We start from the raw sequence: 13129 nt of genomic DNA on the forward strand, positions 1-13129 counted from the left end.
AGGAGCTTAGTCCTGGTAGATGGCATGCAATATATACATGCATTTGTTCAAAAAACATTTACTGAATGCCTGTTACATACTGGTTAAGCATTGAGATGCCACCCTCAACCATAAAGAGACTCTGTCCTTATCAGGCTTATAGTCTAGCAGGGAAAAATATATTAAGTCTATGGTTACCAAAAATTACTTATTCTTATGATAAATACAGTGAAGTAGAAATGCATGGTTCTATGAGAGAGTACAATAAGGGAATCCATTCTGGCTCCAGAGAATCAGAAAAGGCTTCCCAAAGGAAGTAATTTGTGTAGTCTGACAAGGGTGGCTACATAATTTAGCATCCAAATTGGAATACTTTTGGAGAAGGAAACACTTTAGAGAAGAGGCACCATTGACAATTTGTATAGAATAATAGTCACAGACAGGAATCCAGGCACCCTACCTAAGCCTGAAGAAATAAACCAGGAAGATTGAGAGTAATCTAAACAAACAAACAAACAAACAAAACAAGATTGTTTTTTTGTTCTCCCTCCAGCTTGGTACCTCTGCTCTAAATTGATTCTGGCAGATTACTTGACCCATTGTGTAAGTACTATTTTATGTCTGAAGAATGAACTACCCATTGGTTCTATTCCAAGATGTTAAAACTTTGGCTTGCATTAAATTATTTGTACCTTCCTAGAAGGAGGACATCATCTGCCAGACTGGGACAGTCCTCTAAGATCACAAGAATATCAAGAGTTCAGCTGGAATGGAGGCATTGTTTTGGTCCAGTTTCCCAGAATCCCATTCTAAAGGATGTATTTTGAGTTGACATGAGTAAGACCACAATCTTTTTTTTTTTTTTAAAGACTTTATTTTTATTTATTTGTCAGAGATAGAGAGAGAGAACACAAGCTGGAGGAGGGCCAGGCAGGGGAGCAGGGAGCTGGACATCGGACTCGACTCCAGGACCCCAGGAGCAAGACCTGAGCTGAAGTCAGAGGCTTAACTGATTGAGCCACCCAGGCACACTAAGACTATGCTCATAATTCAAAGAGTAAGGGAATATCTAGGGCCATCTGAATTTCTGGCTAGAAAGCATCCATGAGAACATATGCAATAACTAAGCAAGGCTTTCCTATATAAAGAAAGGAAAGTGAAAATAGGGAGAGCAGGGAAAGTCATCTACTTGCAACTTCACATTGTGGGTGAACAGGGAGTTTTCAAAGGAGCTGTAGACTTATATTACTACTTAAAGTAATTCAATTGTCAACCACATGCTAGGAAAGAACCTCCTGAACAGATAATTGGTATCCCTGATAACTGTCAAGGGCCTTGATATTTCAGCAAGCTGCAAAAGAAATGAAATTTATAAACTCATATCTTGATCATATGATATATTAACTTCAGACCACTATGGAGACTATTTCAATTCCCACTGCTATAAATATATACTGGTTTCTCATTCTTGAGGCACCCGCCCCTCCAACACACACACCTTCTCTCTGTACAGAGGGATCCTTATAAACCTTATTCTTGATCTGCTTATTCCTAAGTTTGACTTCTGTACTTTTCAACAAGCTATTAGATGTCATTAATACTCTCCACAATTTCATAGTTTAATCTTTGGATAAGGTTCAAACTTTTAGGTTAAAGTCAAATTGACATAGTTTTCAGCCTAAATATACTTTACCTATCTTTGAAGGATTTATGAGTAAACATTAAAAAATGTCAAAAATAAAAGGACTCAACATTTAGCTTATCAATATTAAATATGTATGTCCAGGGTCGCTTGGGTGGTTCAACCAGTTAAGCATTTGCCTTCAGCTCAGGTCATGATCCCAGGGCCTGGAATTAAGCCCTGCTCTGGGCTCCCTGCTCAGCGGGAAGCCTGTTTCTCCCTCTCCCACTCCCCCTGCTGCTGTTCCCTCTCTTGCTGTGTCTCTCTCTGTCAAATAAATAAATAAAATCTTATTTAAAAATGTATGTCCAATTCTTTGCTGGTAAGAGAACACATGGGGCAGGGATGCTAAGCACCTAGCTTAAACTTTTCTATTCCTTCTGTGGTTTTTTTTGGTAAAGAAGGGACAAATCTTTATTTGACCTCTGTTAGTCTGATTATCAACTTTAAACTGTTTTTTTGAGATGACAAATTCAATATGCTTTATTGCTTATTAATTTCCTTTCTGCATGCATCCATATCCACTGCTAAATTATAATAACAGTTAAGACCTTGAAAACCTTTACTTACTAAGTCCCCTAATTAAAAGAAATATTTAATGGTTCTCCTGGTCTTTGGGATAAAGAAGAAATGATAGCAAAACAGACAAAATTAACATAAAATAGAAATTAGAAACTTCCATGCAGTTATTGGGTCAGTTACTATATTCTCAAACTGAACAACCTTGCTCAGTAAATACTAGCTTCTATTAAAGTTTCTATCTAAATCGATAGTCATTGACTACGGTAAGTTTAATTATCTGGAATGTTTACCGAAAAGCGTATTCCTAGCTTCCACCTATAGAAGGTCTAGAACAGGCCTCAGGAATCTGCATTTTTATCCTTCCAGGTAATTCTAAAATGTTGGTTCAGATACTGCACTTCGCGCAACACTAATCTATATTACTACAGGTGTAAAAGGAAATTAGATTTACCTCCATGCTCACTAACTACTAGAAACATGTTAAGTACTATATATTATGTTAAATCACATGATCTTCAAAAAATACAACGCATAATCTATTTTACAGGTTCAGAGAACTTAACTTGGCTGAGATCACACAATAAATTACAGGAATGAGGTTCCAAAAAAAGAGAAGTCAGATTCCAAAACCTTCCCCTTCCTTTCTGATGCTGCCACTCTATATACCAAAGCAATAAAAATAATCACTACTTTTCAAAAACACTTTTCAATTATACGAACTTAAATTAAAATTTAAAGAAAGCTTTCAGGGTTATCAAATTTAATAAACAAATTCACCCCTTTCATGAAGCTCTCCTTTATCAAAGTTTGATGGTAGTTCAGTCTCAGTTACTCTGTGGTCAGCTTCTCAGCTAATCAAAGATCTTGGTATAATGTAGGTCAAACAAGGCCCCCTGTGTCCTTATATAGCTTTTCACACTTTTCAAAGGGCTTTTAGATACATTATCTCATTTGATTCTTCTAACAACACTAATAGATCACACAAAATAGATGACATCTTTGTCTCCTAATACCAAAAATCACAACAGGGTTCTCACTCTGGCCCTTAGATCAGAGGATCATCATTTCAGCACTTTAACTCCCATACGCAGAATTTATTTGAGCTGCTCCCCTGCCCTGTGAGCTTGGTGGCTTTGTGTCCCTGTATAACCTCACGACTACAGTGTCGATTGAAGGGGACCAGCCTAATTAGCAAAAGGCAGTGCTAATAGGAAATACCTTAACTTTAATTTTCCTCTGGGAAAGGTTGTAACCCCCAAAAAGCTGTTCTCCAGTTATTCAAATCTAAATATTTCCTTTGATGAAAATGAAGTCTTCTACTCATTTTGTTTCCTATTCTAAAAATATGGCTTTACATCCTTTGTGGTTGTGTTTCTGATAGTTATATTTAAAATATGACAATTACAATGGATAATTTAACCCTGTGTCCATTTAGAAACAATCTTATTCTAATGTAACACGGGACCACAGAATTTTATCAGGAGCCTTTAAACAGTAACATTTTACAGGATCCACAAAGCCTGACCTGGCAAGTGCTGTGCTGGCAGATGTTCCCTATGTAGGATTTTTCAGCCAGCTGTGAGTGACTGGCTTGACCCTGTGTTAAAGTCAGCTCAGAGAGAGAAAAAAACCAAAGCCTCCTGTCCCTTTCAAACACACATCATAAGTTCTCTTCCACTTCCAATCCATACACATGTAAGAAAGAAACAGGTTAGGAGCACAGGGTGTGCATGTGTGTATGTGTGTGTCTAAAGGTACTTAGCAAAAAACCGTAGAGACTATTCTACCTCTAATTAGCAACTGAATTTTGCCAAAACATAACATCACATACAAATATAAAAAGCTGTTTGGTCTATTGAGGAATCACCTGAACTAGATGAGTTTATTCCTAAACCAAAATCAAACGTTGTTAAGATCCCTGTTCTTCTTGAAGAGTGTAACAGAAAGGCAATGTGATGTGCTTTGATATTTTTATTGTCACCCAATGTACAGTAAATTAAAGTCTCTCTGAATTTGAATTACACGATCACATCTGTGACAAAGATCATATAAATATCAATGGAACAGAGAGATGAGCAAGCTATAGGATTAGTATCTAGCAGTAAATAAGGTACACAGTTTTTTACTTTAAAAATAGGAAGCAAATAAGTTGAAACATTAGGGAACGTGGCAAGATATATGACAATTAGTGCGAACTGGCATCTGCCTTCCTAACCCTTGCCTGTCACCATTTCCAGTAGCTAAATTAACTTTAGTCAAGGTTAACTAACTCTATTCTATTGCCGTGGATGGCTCCCTTGGCTATACAATTTGTACTTTAATCCTCCTGGAAATTACAAGAGGCCAAATGAAATCTTTCACATTCAGCTAGAAGGGGAGAGAAGAAAGCTATAAATCAGACCCCACTGTAATATATTATGGGAAATTTGTCTCTTTTTAGTGTCATTGCCCAGGAAGATAACCCCTTCTTGTCTCTAACACTTTTTTAGAAGCTAGGTTGGTATATGTCCAACATCAGAATCATGGCCATTCTGCTGTACAACTCATCTTGGAAGTAAAAGTTACTACCCTCCCTCCAGCAAACCTAAGTCATGATTAAGTTTCATAGTACATGGTTACATGAGCTAAAAATAGATTAATGTTAATTTGTTCATTTTATAGCACCAACTACAATGATAAAAAGGCCTGAAGCTCAGTTAGAAATTGCAAATTTCAGGAATAATCCAAATATACTAAAGTCTCAACAGATACTTTCATATATTCTCATACATGCTGATAAATTGTCCTACCAAATGCAAACTATGATGATGAGTATCCTAGGCAGCAGCCTAAAATCATAGACTGTTAGTTGACCTGAGAGTCAGGATGCTTGGTTCCACCACCAATAAGAGTCAGGTGATGGGTAGATTGTTCTCTTTTTGCCCTCAAACATCTGTTAAATGGGCATCTGTTAAAAGGGTATAATGATACCTGGTGTATTTAAATCATAAAGATGTTATAACAATTCAGCATATGAAAGGAATATGAAATCAGAAAAGTTGAAACTATTTAATTATATGTTATAATGACATAGAAAGGAATTTGCAGCATCTCCAGAGAAATTCAGGTTAAAATCCATATATGCTCTGTTTATTGATCAAAGCAGCAGAAGCATAAATGATTCACTGTATTGAAAACAATGGAGAGGATGTATATTAAGCAACCTCTTCTCCTCAAAGGGTGATCACACTCCTTCTGTTCTAATGGGTTATCTCTCAGAAATGAGTTCATTCCATCTTAGTCAGATGATAATGATTAATAGTCATCTTCTCATAAGTAGAGTGGAGTAGTAAGCCAAACATGGGATTTAAGGTCACACTTGGATTCACATCTGTGTGATCTGTGACATTGGGTAAACCTCTATTGTTTGACCCTCAGTTTCTATAATCTACGATTTTAACTTTAAGAATATTTCTTACAGGGTTTCTGTATATATCACCTGAGAAACTGGATATATAAAAGGGACTTGTAAGCTGGAACTTGCTTTGAAATATTATTATTACCACATAGAGACAGGGTTCATAAATATGCCATCTACTTCTAGAAATTTAAGTAGCTCCCACAACATCCTATCTTCAACCTAAATTTTCCAGACACCTTTTAATACTCACCACAATGAATTTCATCCTTGATAACATAGTAAACTCTCTATCTACTGTTTCATGCTTTATGGCCTTTTTGCTCAATGAACCTGCCACATTATCTCTGCCTATACCCACATGAAACACTCTCTACTTTTCTCCATCCATCCCTCAAGGCCTGGCTCAGTTTTCACCTTTTCTATTAAGTCCCTACCCCTACCTGTCATCAGATTCCATACTTACTGATCTCTTTTCCAAAGTTATTGTTGCCTGAACTCTAAAAGCACTTCTTTTTTAGAACTACTCATTTGACACTTACTGTACCCACATCCCTCTGTATAGTTATTTTTTCAAACAATATGTGCATATTTTGTCACTACCATAAGGATAAACGTTCCTGAGTTTAGAAAACATGAATCACACTTTTTAGCCCTAACACACCTAGTGAAGTATCTGACAAGAAATAGCCAATGTGTGTGATGACTGATATAAACAAAAGGAATGAAAATGTAATGCAAGTATAAAAATTGAAGTCCAAATATCTATTCTATGTGACAGAGCAGTGCTTTTTTTTTTTAAATAGTATTTATTTATTTGACAGAGAGGGAGAAGCAGGCTTCCTGCTGAGCAGGGAGCCTGATGCGGGGCTCAATCCCAGGATCCCTTGATCACGACCTGAGTCTAAGGCAGACGCTTAATGACTGAGCCACCCACGCGCCCTGGGTGTTTGTTTGTTTTTTAAATACTATGCTCTTATATGATTTTCCAGTTGAAATTTGCATAGTTTAACACTTCAGTGTACAAATATATAACAGAATTGCCAAAAAAGAGCCTGATATAAAACAACCATTTCAGAGTGTAGAAGGTTACCACAGATCAAACCAAACTAATTTCTTTTTGCAAAGGAGAAGTATTTAAGAAGCTGCAATACACAGGATATTTGGAAGGAATCTATGCAATACTGACTAAATAAAAACACAAATTACTGACGAAAAAGAGATACTCAAAGAAACAATTGGTTAATAATGGAAAACAAAACAATAGAATATGGGTGAAAAATAATTAATAAATCATGAACTGAAAACAAAGGAAATAAATTTACTCAATAAGCAAGTAGTCTCCTAATCTGCCAACACATTAGTTATGAATACAAGACTTTATTTCCTTCTAGTTTACCTAAATTATTATGTCTATCTCCACCCACATATATATCACTGGATATGGAAAAGATATGGTTCACTCAATTATTATATTGGATTTGGGGAACTGACAACTGTTAGGATTTAGCAAAGGTCAGACAACATGATGGGAACCTTCAGAAACATAATTGATTTTAATCCTCTCAATTGTCATACTTCGAACTCCTTAGCGATTTACAGTTAATTTGACATTTAATCCTATACTAGCTGGGTACTACTAAGAGATATTTGTGATATCTTTTCCATTACTTATTAGAACTACTATTTCTCTCTCACTCTTCCATTTGTTTAGTCTAGTTAAATATTTATTAAGTAACTACTAGGTCCTAGTACTGTTCTTAGCTCTGGATATAGAATGGTAGATAAAACAAAGTCCATTAACTAAAAGAGTCTTCATGTTAGTTTTATTCAATTATTTGTATAAATATGCACCCATGGGTCAAATAAATAAATAAATTCTTTAAAAAAAATAAATAAAGGAATAAATAAATAAATAAGGACCCAAATTCGATTGTTAACTTCTTGGCAACTAGTTCCTTAATTTCCTTTCTTTGTATCCTCTATAATGTCTAGCATGGTAAGAACTTAATTCAAAATTGGCATTCAATAGATACATGTTACTTTTTTTTTTTTGAATATAAAACTATTTATTGACCACTGTTTACCAGTATTTACAATAAAGTAAACAATATACAGTTGGATAACATTGACTACAAAGTTACTGTTTTTCCTGGTTTCTGCTGAACCAGTAACTCAAATACTGAAAAGACTGAGCCTACATGTCAGGAATGAACTGGGGTAAAGAAAAAACATGCAGGTGAAGAATTTGGATTATACAAGCCTGTCCACCCATTTACTCCAGCAGGTGCTAAACTGCCAACATCTCTAACCATCTGATTATGATTAGCTTCCATGAAGGAAGTTGTAGACAGTCCATGAATCGTGACCTTTTAGTCAATACAGCACAGAGAACTTCAACTTCTTAAAAAGGAATGGTTCACTAGAAGGAACCTTTACATGTCCATTTAACTAAAGTATTGCTTACCTAAGTAAAACACACAAGGACTTGTCTAGTTTTGTCATTTGGGTGGGGAGGTTGTTGGTAGTGATAAAATTTTCCTTTCAGGGATCTTGCAAATATACTTGCGTTTATATGGCTGTAGAGAAGGATATGGATTCTGATATGGCTGCTTTTAAATTGTCCAATTTAAATTGTTTACATTATATTTAAATTGTCCAATTAATTACAAAATTTGAAGGTTAAGGCCTCAGGAAAAACTTTAGTTTAAGTGATTTCTTAAAATGCTGAAAATGATAGCATCCCAGAAACATGGGCTTATCCATGGTTATAAAATGCTGTTTTTGTTTTGGTGAATGTTAAAAACAAAAACCACTTATGTATTTTAAGTATACACACAAAAAAACCCCTAAATAAACAAAAAACCCAGAATGGTCCTTAGGCATATAGGAGTTAAACACAAATTCTGACTGAGTAAAGACTATGAAGATTTCCCCCAACATTTAGAAAAGGTTCTCTAATGCAGGGGGATAATATATCATGGTCTCAAATATTCTTTTCCGATAAAGGAAGCAACTACAGAAAGCTTTTATTTGTTTAAAGTAACCAGTGCTATAGATGCAAAAACCCCAACAACTCCCCCAATACTACTTCAAAACAAACATATCAAACTTGATTTTCATTAGAATGTTATTTCTTCACACTAATAAATCAAAAAACAAAGACCCAGATTATATATATATATAAGTATATATAAAAAGCAATGCAAACAATTATTGAGCTTCATCTTCTGGACAAGAATGCCAAGTTAGTCTCTCTTCATAAAAAGCAATTACAATTTGAGGACACTTCATGTTTGCCTCTTTTGCCAGCACCAAGTCTGCCTCATCTGAATCTTTCCATTTCATGAGAAACATTAACTCTCCACTGCTGTCTGTGGCACCAATTATTCATTCAGGATCAAGACCTCTGGCAAAGCCTCTTGGTTTATCAGCAGCATCTCTTTTCTTCTTTGATTTGCTATCATCAGATTCACTGTCAGATAAAGATTTTCTTTTTGTACCATCTTTTTCTTTACCAGCTTTTTGAGAGTTAAGAAATGCTTCAATTAACTCTGGACCATCTAGATTTCCTTCAGGCTCCCAAGTATTGTCAGCATCTGTAAAACCCTTCCACTTCAGGAAATACTCCACCTTCCCATTCACTACACGTCGGTCCAGTACTTTTTCCACCACAAATTCTTCAGGCTCTGCCTCTTCTACTTTTTTACTCTTTCCATTCTGTTTCTTTCCCATTTTTTGCAATGTAGTTTTATTGGAGGCCATTTTTTATTGCAGACTTGAAGAGCTATTATTCAGCGCCTCCGAGCTGCTCTGGGTCCCGGGTCTGCGGCGTCTCCGGCCCTGCGCGCCTCAAGCTCCAGCCACATCCGAGGGATACATGTTACTTTTTAAAAAAATGTTTATCATTACTGAATTAAATGACATTTAATAATTTAAAAATTATTAAAGTTATTAAATATTTATTACTTTAAAGATTCTAAGAATCTTAAGACATCAATTCTGATTATTTGTTAAGGTTTAAAAGATTAAATGGAAAGTCTAATAAGTCTACTACGTCAGTATCCACACTCCCTACATCCCCCATGCCCAACCCTTCTGACTCCACTGAAACACAATTATTTATACAGATTTCTAAGCCAGATTTCTGTTCCACTTAGAAAAATATCCATATTTATAATGATGATAGTTTAGCTTCCAGTGCGAATTTTTACTGTGATTCTCAATAATAGGATGATAAACTGTTCATTGGTACTTCTTCAGACCAGACTAAGACTTCTTTCAGTTATTATAATAAGACCTTGCATTTGAAAATAGAAATTCTTGTTTTGATATCAGGTTGAAGAATTTCACTTAGAATTTTAATCTATACATATATTGTTCTGTTCATTTTTCCCCAACAGACAGCATATTTTGGGTCTCGGATCTCTACATCTTTAGTTATAACTGGATGTAGTTCTTTTTGTTATTCTTTGAAAGACAGAGTAACATGGTGTTAAATGCATGGGTTTTGTTTTGTTTTGTTTTTTTAAAGATTTTATTTATTTATTTGACAGACAGAGATCACAAGTAAGCAGAGAGGCAGGCAGAGAGGGGTGGGGGAAGCAGGCTCCCTGCTGAGCAGAGAGCTGATGCGGGGCTCGATCCCAGGATCCCGGGATCATGACCTGAGGTAAAGACAGAGGCTTTAACCCAGGTGCCCCAAATGTATGATGTTCATCAACAGATGAATGGATCAAGAAGATGTGGTATATATACAAAATGGAATACTATGCAGCCATCAAAAGAAATGAAATCTTGCCATTTGCGACAACATGGATGGAACTAGAGCGTATCATGCTTAGCGAAATAAGTCAAGCAGAGAAAGACAACTATCATATGATCTCCCTGATATGAGGAAGTGGTGATGCAACATGGGAGCTTAAGTGGGTAGGAGAAGAATCAATGAAACAAGATGGGATTGGGAGGGAGACAAACCATAAGTGACTCTTAATCTCACAAAGCAAACTGAGGGTTGCTGGGAGGAGGGGGGTTGGGAGAAGGGGGGTGGGGTTATGGACATTGGGGAGGGTATGTGCTTTGGTGAGTGCTGTGAGGTATGTAAACCTGGCAATTCACAGACCTATACCCCTGGGGATAAAAATATATGTTTATAAAAAATAAAAAATTAAATTAAAAAAAGATATGACTTTAGATAAAAATAGTTTCCTCTTTTAGGACTTTAATAAGAATTAGTATGTAAAAATGCATATAAACATTGGTACCTAGCTCATTATATACTAAGCACTCATCAAATGATATATCATTGTATGTGAGTCAAAGAGGGGGAGAAAGACCCCTGTGGAAAGTTTATCTTCTTTCTGAGACCAGATATTAAAGCATATGCTGTAATATAAATCTTTTGCATATATATATACGTGAGTATGGAGGCCCACAAAATTTGTCTAGCTACATTACCATCAATGAAGTTGGCTATGGACTGACACAGACACATAGACAAGACCATGGCTGGTATATGGGCAGTAGAGGGAGAAGCATATTTCCATATTAGTAAAAGATGAAGTCATTCTATTCTCAAAAAACAAACTTTATATTGTTACATATAACTCAATAAAACTATAGTTATTAATCTGTAATGTGTCTAGGCTACACATAGGGCAACCAGGGTCAGAAACTTTGAGTAATATGTTCAATTTTACACAGTAATTTCATTTAGGAATTGATGGTGAGTCCAAAGCTGGATGAGAAATCAAAGGCCATCACTAACTGTGGTATCAGGAAAATAAGAGCCTTTCAACAGAGGTTTCAAGTCCAAAGCTTTTTAAAGTCAAGTGCTGTGTATGAATACAAAACGGGGTGTGTGTGTGTGTGTGTGTGTGTGTGTGTGTGTGCCTGCAGGTGTGTGATATAAACAAGAGGGAACTAGGGAAAATAGATAACACAGTAACCTTGTTAGGTTTACTGGTTTTTGTCAAAGCCATGGACATTCAATGTCCTTCCTTTCCTTTCTCCCCTCCTCCCTCCTTCTCTTCTTCCTTTGACAGTAAGTTGATTAAACAAAACAGATCATTTCTTATCCTTGCTTTAGGATGTGTTGCACAGATGTTTAAAAAAAAACAAAACAAAACAAATAAAAACCAAACTATAGCTTCCATCATCGTGAATATACTGAAGGATATTCAAAGAATTGGAGATGTAGAGACTAGCCAGTGTGAGGTGGGAGACTTCTCATCTTCATTCCTCAACTGTCACAATTATGTTTGTTTATATTATGCCCTGTTCATTAAATCTCTTAGTGTAACTCCAGTTTATGAACTCTTATAATGAATTGAACATGGGAGAAAAGAAAACCACCTTGCAGAATAATCAGCATATTCAAGCAAAGATGATTATTAAAAAATTAAATTATTTCCATTTTAAAATATATTTTTTGCTAGGATAAATATCATTTGGGTTTTTCTTGGTTGTGGCTATTAGCATGGAGGTTTCATTGAAGTTCCTGGAACTTCCAGAATTTCATATAATGGAAATTCCTAGGTGTTTACCCTCCTAATCTTGAAACCCTTCCTTAGGCTAGCTTTGCTTATTGAAATTCTCTGTGTATTTCAAAACCAGATTCACGTTCATTGGCCTTCCTGAGGTCTCCCTATCTTCCTCAGTGAAACGCTTGGAACAACAGAAGGATTAAAAGCTGAGTGAAGCCATTAGCCATGCCCAAAGTCGCCCTCAGACTTCCATACAAATAAACACAGGCACATGTTTAAGGAATAAGTTATAAAAGCATTAAATCATTAATCTCCTCAGGGTGCCAAATTTGCAGCCTGCACAGGATGTCTATGTGTTTGACTCACGCTTTCCTAAAAATATGTGAAGCATGTGATCTGATTTTGGATCAAAAATGCAGTGCCTGTATAAATGATACTACACACACACACACATATATATACATACACACATACACATATACATATATAATACATAGACACATACACATATGGTTCCTCTTAATGTATTTTTTAGGCCACGTCTTGAGCCCTGGGAGAAATTATAGTAGAGATCTTTATTTCAAGAAAACCTCAGATTAAATAGAGCAGAATTTATGTACAACTGGTTCCAACATGTTTCTTTCAGCCTACCTTCCTTCCTCCAATCAAAGCTACACATCAGATGCATTTAAAAAGGTAGAGCTGCACCTTCCAGTTAATTTGAACTCTGCCTGTAATTTGAACTCTACCCATCTGTAAGCACATAAAACAGCTCTGAGGCCTCAGGGGCTCCTTGCTCACATGAGATCCTTCTATTATGTAATATTACTGGTAAGAGGGTGGGGACAATGGTCCGTGGCTGAAACAGGGATCTGCATTCCTATCTACATCAAAGGGCTACATTCTTCTTTCATGGAACTTAGAGCTCTCAGGAGGGTAAAGAAAGAATCTGTGCTCAGCCACAATGCACTATTTTACATTTATAAACCACTAATTACAGTTTCTCTGGGATCTCCGGAATGTCCAAAGACACTCAGACTGAATTACAGATTAGGCACTTTACCA

At 36.0% G+C, this 13129-nt stretch overlaps 1 protein-coding gene and 1 pseudogene across 27 annotated transcripts in view; both read right to left on the reverse strand.

Annotated features, from left to right (window-relative positions):
• Positions 1 to 13129, reverse strand: part of NRXN1 (neurexin 1) — a 1166070-nt gene that overhangs the window by 823067 nt on the left and 329874 nt on the right. The window lies entirely within an intron of this gene.
• Positions 7822 to 9449, reverse strand: LOC116595565 (annotated as a pseudogene).

Source organism: Mustela erminea, chromosome 7, assembly GCF_009829155.1.
Source record: "Mustela erminea isolate mMusErm1 chromosome 7, mMusErm1.Pri, whole genome shotgun sequence".
NCBI classification, from domain to species: Eukaryota; Metazoa; Chordata; class Mammalia; order Carnivora; family Mustelidae; genus Mustela; species Mustela erminea.